Here is a 7489-nt window from a genome sequence, read left to right on the forward strand (position 1 = left end):
ATACTATACTATACTATTTAGTGGGCCTATTATATATTGTATTATATAGCTCTTCTTCTCCTATTCTACTACTCTATGTTAACACGTGGCCTAAATGTGTTTGAGTCAGAGGATGAGAGATACTGTTACACATAAACAAAGCTCACAGGCTTCAGGTCTTTCCCTCAGGACACAGTTGAGATCACCATACTCTGCAAAAGGATAGTGCCCCAATCAGGAGCATGCAAGCCTCTTGCTCAAGGGGACAGTTTCCATGGCTTTGATGTGATGGCGTTCAGTGTTCATGAAGAGACTCGTGTTTTAACCCCCTCCCCCTCTTTCCCCAACCATAAACAACCATCTATCAACAACCTTTGAAGCAGACTCTTCCAGCAAACAGAGCAAGCATAAATGAACTGAAAAATGCAAATGTGAACGACGCATATATTACTCGATCTCAACCCTCTGCTGTTGGAGTTGTGGCACACAAAGATGAATATTCATAAATAGGTAGCTGGTAGCAGAACAAGTTTGTTTTGTTGAGTTTGGAGTGTAGTTAACAATCAGTGACCCAAAAAGATGCTCCACATACCAGGCCCAGTTCACAGGAAAAGCAGTGATGCAAACATGATCAACAGAGGAGTAGTGCATCACTATTCATAGGCCTTTTTTATCCATTTAGAATCTAACACACAAGGACCCTGCTGGCTGATTGTGTGCTATTCAGTTTTATCAACTTCAGTGGATATAGGCTATCACATGTGAAAAATTCAGTTTTGAGGCCTACAAACACAATTCTAAACCGTATGTACTGTGTGTGTGGGCTTTCAAATACAATAGGCCTATACGCAATTATGTTCAACTGCAAAACTGACTTAGTGCATTTTTAGATGAAGTTACTGTACAGAAATAGCCTCTATCTATAATATTAGTAGGCCTAAACTTAAGGCCTAAACCAAGGGTGGGGAACATAGGCCCTATGTCTCGATGGCCGTTTACGGCCCCCTTAATGTTATGCATGAAATATGACATGTTTTGTAAAGGAATCACTCATAGTCCTTTTTATCAATTTACAGTCTAACACACAAGGATCATGCAGGCTGATTGTGTGCTATTCAGTTTGATCAACTTCAGTGGATATATCACATGTGAAAACTTCAGTTTTAATTCTATAATGTACATGTGTGGGCTTTCAAATACAATATACACAACATATGTTCAACTGCAAAACTGTCTTCGTGCATTTTTTAGATTAATTTACAGTAGGCCTACAGAAATAGCCTCTATTTGTACAATATTAGTAGGAACTTAAGGCCTAAACCAGGGGTGGGGAACCTATGTCTCGAGGGCCGTTTACGGCCCCTGGTATAATTTTAATGTTATGCAGCTTCACATGAAATATGACATGTTTGTAAAGGAATCTTAAATGCATTTGCAATGCAATTAAGTTATATTTCAGGGAACCTAGAGAAGGTGGGGTCTGTTGTAAAGGTGACAGCCTTCAATATAGGCCTAAAGTGCAGGGGGAAATCCTGGTTTGTGTTCATATTATGACCCTTGGAGGACTTTTACAGCCCTTGTAAGAATTTGAAGTGGGCCCCCGAATGAAATAGGTTCCCCACCCCTGGCCTAAACAGTCCACCTTGTTTTGTTTGGCTTGACTTATTCTACTTCATAGTAAGAATTAAGTGACTTTGTGATTGAGATGATTTTGTAGAAGTATTATTTAAAATTGTACCCAATTTTCAGATATTTCTGTAATGGCATTTTTCAGAGTTTTTCCTGTATTTACTCTCCACTATGGTAGTCAGTGGCGTGTTCAGTGGAGAGATATCAGTCTTGTACAGAAGAGTCAAGAGGGTGACATCTACTGGCAACCAGCGTGTCTTACAGAAAGACGAGGAACTGTTCTGGGCAAGCACAAAACAAACAGACACATTTTATGATAAAAATGACATGATAGCACAACTAAGTATAACATTTTAAAAGTTTCCACATTGTGCCATTACAGCGGAAGACAACAAACTAAAATGTTACACTTGTGTATGTGAATTCAATGACCATGTTTGCTACGGCTGTGTGTACGAGGGAGGTTGCAAGTATGTGTGTGAGTTAGTATTGACTGTGTACTCCGATTTGTATGCAGGTGTTAGTTGTGTTGTAATGAGCTATCCCAGAGTCTGTGAAACATGGCTGGCTGAAGTCACTGGGGTCTGCATGCCTGCTGCACATTTGACATTCTGGTAGGAGTCTGTGAAATACAGCGACTTCTACACACACACCAGAGGGGGGCAGGACGGAAGAGAACAGGACTTGAAGCTCTCCACTCCAATAAATCCAATTATTTGAAATGAGTAGATAGTAAATAGAGCCTCTACAACAGTGTTGAAGGTTCATTTGATTTTGCCTGTTCCACTGACACATAGACTTCCATTGTGGACAGAATATCAATGATGATCTTGGAAACCAAATGTGTTCTGCAGACTGTAACACAGAGAAATATATATATATATATTTAAATTGCAGGTATGTTTTGAACTTTCTAGTGCTGAGAAATAGAAAGCATCATTGTTCATGGCCAAAAAAAAACATCTCACTGCACGTTTTAATCAATTCTCCTACAAAAAGTTGATAAAGTGGCGCAATATTAAGTTGGACCTTTATCACATGCTCTGCTTGAATGGTAATCAAAAAGAGTTTCATGTGTTTCAAGTGTATTTGCAGTAACTTAATGAATAACTGAAAACATTTGTGCCCTCCATGACTCTATTGCATTCCTCGTGGCAGAGGTAGCCAGCAGTCGGATGAGGAGGGGCTCTCCTCTCTTTACAAACTGGGGTGTAAATAGCCACTGGGATGGTGGTAACATCTGAACACATGCTACCTGCAACAGTCCCTCCTACAGCTTCTTTAAACACCATGATCGCTCTCAAATAATGAAAGCCTTGTCACGTGGCACACTCCAACTAAGTTGGTGAACATTCCTGGAAAAGCATGTATTCAACTCCAGATCAGTGTCCATGCTCATTTAAGTGCACCAGTTTGACTCCTGTTCTCCTTCCTCCACACTATGCGTTTGTCCCATATATAGTGTTCTCCACTGGGAAAGCTAAACGGGAGGAATTGTAATCCAAGGGGGGTCACACGCTGTTGCTGATGTTCGACACAGTGCCTGGTGGTGCAAAACACAACGTGAAAGGCATGTGACCAGGCTGCCATAGCTTAGAGTCAGACTCACCCTCGCCCTAATCTGCAGGAGTCACGAACTGTGACGTGTGAGAGGGATTCTCTCTCCTTCTTTCAAGAGGAAAGAATGGGCTGAAAAAAATTGTCTTGGGCTGTAAAGCATCTACTGTATGACAAATTACCAACTCTTTCACTTTCACACCAACTCTTTCACTACCAAACTTTCAACACAAACCTGTTCTATTGTGAGAAAGTATAATAAAGTATGTAAAGCTAGAAAAGGCTTTGGAGTGATACTTTATTAAATGTAACGAGTATAAGAAAATAAATGCTATATTTCGCAAACTTACAAGGACTTTGTTGGAGAATATTCTATGGATTAAAAACACAAGTAAAACCACAAAAGAAAGCTAAAACTAAAACAAAAGATGCTTCACGTTTAATTATGCCAACAGTCAAGATATATTTGCATAAGTAGAGCTTCCTTACTTCTCAGTGACATTATTTAAGTAGCCCATTTGGTGGCATACTTTTGTCATCCCATTTTAGCCCTTTTTTTAAGTATGTTTTTGTGGGCTTTTTGTGTCTTTATTATGACAGGCGAGAGGAGACAGGAAATAAGCTGGAGAGACATATGAGGTAGGGCTGGGAAATGACCCCGTCCGGACTCGAACTGGGGTCCATATGGGCATGCAAGCCCAAATGTGGGGGTCTTAGCGTGCAGCACCACAGCGCCCCCCACCATTTTAGCCCATTTTAGCCATTATGCCCTTATGACAAGGCCAAGCTGCTGATACTTGTCAGTAGGCCCGAATAGAGTTGGTTTAAGCAATCCACATTTGAGCAATCATAGAGAACAGAATTCCATGTGTTCGTGGTCATATAAAAGGAAGGTGGGCTAGCTTCAAATTAAATATCATACCCAGGTCAGGTTTTCTTGATGTCAAATTCACCGAGTTGGTAGCCTGATAAACCAGCCTAAATGTATTGGATTGCCGTCGGCGCTGGTTTTCCAGGCTACCGAGTTGTCATAGGGAAGCTTGTCAGGTGTCATGACCATAGTGTCAGATCATTTTGACAATGGGCACTCTCTGATCTCCAGCCTGATCTTTTACAATGTATCCAACCAGAACTAACGAATGCCTCCCTCCTCATCTGTAGCCTCTGACTGCAGATGGGGTCACCGACGGGCCTATTCACTATTTTCTGAAAATACTCAACTACATCATAACAACATTGCTATGACAGTAGAATCTTAAGAGAGAGTCTTACGTAACAGATTAAGACATAGCCATTGCAATGATGGTGACAGTAAGGTTATAATATAGGCTCTGAGCTAAGAGGTTAAACCTCAGAGACTCACCTTCAATGAACATTTAGATGAATCAAGATATGTGTTGGGGATTACGAGAGGTCTGAGCCTTAAACAAAAAAATATTGTATGAAGTGCCAGATGATTCTAACAAATGAATACATTTGTGACACCAATGATCAATTTTGCACTGTATTACATTTTGGTATGTAACTGGACATATTTCTTCACTGTTATTTCCTTTTCATAACTTTGCGTTATGCAATGCAAAGCAAAGGCCTCACTGATGTCCCAGATGCACAATGCATCTTAGAGTCCATCTCACTGAACTGCATGTTACTTACTCAGTGTGTTGTACCACGTGATACTGGACGATGTCTTTGCGTTATATAATCATTTTGCCCATTCCTCTACCTACACAATGCCTGGCCCTGCAAAATATGGGCCTGCACCTGCTCGCGGCTCCCGTACCGACCACAAAAGTAGCAGCTCCATCATAACTGCTATAATAAGGTTTGCAGTGTCTGTGTGACATGTCGCCAGAGATTTCCAGGGTTGCTGGGAAGAATCCAGCAAGCATTTCTCACCACTGCAACACTTTTCCAGGCTTGCCTTCACCAATCGTCATGCTGATGGCAGGCAATATGGCGTCAGAAGAACCTTCTTAATATCACCTCTGAAAGAAGACGATTCTTTTTACTTGTGAGACAGAGAGAAGCGTGGCACCCAAACTTTTTCTGTTCATTGGTCATAGAGGTCCACATAAACTTAAACACAAACAGACACAAACACGTACATCGCATTTTCACACTCAGACACACAGTCAGACACCTAAACAAACAAGCTGTCTGTGTGCACAAGCTACAGCGAGTGAAGGGATTGGTCTGGAGTGATTTCTGACACCATGGACTCATGTTTACCTGGATGGATTGTGGTTTTCTCTCTTTTACAGCTATGCTCGGCACAAGGTAAGAAAAGCGTATTTCATCAAAGTCTGGTTCAGATTTTACTTGTTTTGCTGTGGTACTGTTGTACATTGATGCTATTGATCTAATGTCTTGTATGTGTAAATGGACTGCTGATTCCTGTAGCCCAAGGCTAACTCTGGCATATACATGAAAAATCTAATTTATCTTTTAAAATAGTACACAATTCTCAGAGAAACGAGAGAAAACCCTAACCCTAACCCTAACCCTAAGTATATAGATTGTAAAGCTGAGTGTGTGCAACAATAAAATGTCCTGTAGACAGCATCTGTAGAAAATGAATACATCACAGTTCTAAAAACAATATATTTATTTTATGAAAACAAAGGCAGGTTAACATGATCATTGATATGCCTGTTCTACATTTATTCCAAATGATGGATTTTAAAGATTCTGTGGAACATAATCATGTTTTCTGGTGGCCATTCACAATGCATTGCTTGTTATGATTATATATCAACTTCAAGTATTCCAACTGGATAGTCATAATAAACTAATCACAACAACTATTATTGTACAGCAACCGATAGATTATTGTATTGTAACGTCTCTGCCCTGGCAAGTTTGAAGAAGAGAAAGGGAATTTTACATGTTGGACCTTCAAAAGCTGAGATAATGTTTAAAATTAACCTACCTGCATTGTTATTGTCTGTAAAGCGTGGGGAATTTCAGTTTCTTGGGAATGTCACAAAACTTTCAAGACCTCTTTCTCTCCTCACAACATGATGTGGACATGGCAGCACCATCTACAGACTCCCCCGTCCTGCAAGACACCCTGCCTGAGATCCCCAGTCTGGATGCTGTGGAGGAGGCTGTGAAGGCCGCTTTTGAACAAGCAGCTCAGGTCACCACAGACACTGTCAAAGAGGTGCTCGACCAGATTGCAGAGGTGACGGCAGAGACCGCGGCCAAGTTGCCAAAGGATGACATTGTTGAGGAGATGGCTGAGCAGGTGGTTCAACCTGACGAGGTGTTACAGTCAGTAGATGAGAATGAGACAGGTGAGGTCACCACAGAGGCTGAAGATCAGCTGACGCTGGCGGAGCAACAGCTGGATGCTCATCTGACACCTGCCGCTGTACCTGAGGCTTTGGAGGAGGACAAGCAGGAAATAGAGCCAGCCAATGGATTGGAGGTAGAGGAGGAAACAGGAGTGGACAAGCTCTTGGCCACAGCTGAGGGAGAAGTGACCCAGGTAGCACAAGTGGAGGTAGATCAGCAGGAGGGGGGTGAAGTGGAGGTAGAGGGAGGAGGAGGAGAGGAGCCTCTTATAGGGGTGACTGATGAGACGGGTGCTTTAGCAGCTACTGAAGAGGGCGAGAAGGCAGTGGAGACAGCAGTGGAGACCACAGAGGAAGGTGAAACACAGGAGGTGCTATTGGCAGGATCCGTGGCAGAAGCTGTAAGCTTGGAGGACACAGAGGTGGCCATCAGGGGTGATGAAGACGCATCAGAAGAGGAGGCAGCTAGGGGTGAAGGAGGAGTAATAGGAGAGGAGGATGAGGAGGAGGTGCCAGTAGTGGATCAGACTGCAGGTGAGGTAGAAGGAGAGTTGGAGGGGAAAGTAGAAGAGGTGACAGAAGATGCGGACGGAGATGCAGACGTGGGAGTGGCACTGGCTGTGGAGGAGAAGGAGGGGGCAGAGGCGACAGACAGCAGTGAGCTGAACACTGAAGGTAAATGGAAACCACACCAACATTGACTTGGTCATGACCAGGGCCGCTGACAGCTGGGCTGGCTGGGTCCAGGAAAAAGGCATCTGAAAGGGCCCCTCCAGTCCAATAGATGCCATGTAATAAGGACCCAATTCTGGGCCCCCTCTCTCCGTGGGCCAGGGACAACTGTCCCCTTTGCCCCCCACCCTGTCGGCAGCCCTGGTCATGAGTTTCAGGGGACAGAGCCCCCAAAGAGGCTCGATCTCACTGTACTTCATACTGCCACCAAAACTATTCACCTTGTATTTGACCCTCTATTGTAATGAATAAACACCACACACTTTCTTGTTCATACTGGTGCAGCATATGAT

Source organism: Engraulis encrasicolus, chromosome 16 (genome assembly GCF_034702125.1).
Source record: "Engraulis encrasicolus isolate BLACKSEA-1 chromosome 16, IST_EnEncr_1.0, whole genome shotgun sequence".
In the NCBI taxonomy this organism is placed as follows: domain Eukaryota; kingdom Metazoa; phylum Chordata; class Actinopteri; order Clupeiformes; family Engraulidae; genus Engraulis; species Engraulis encrasicolus.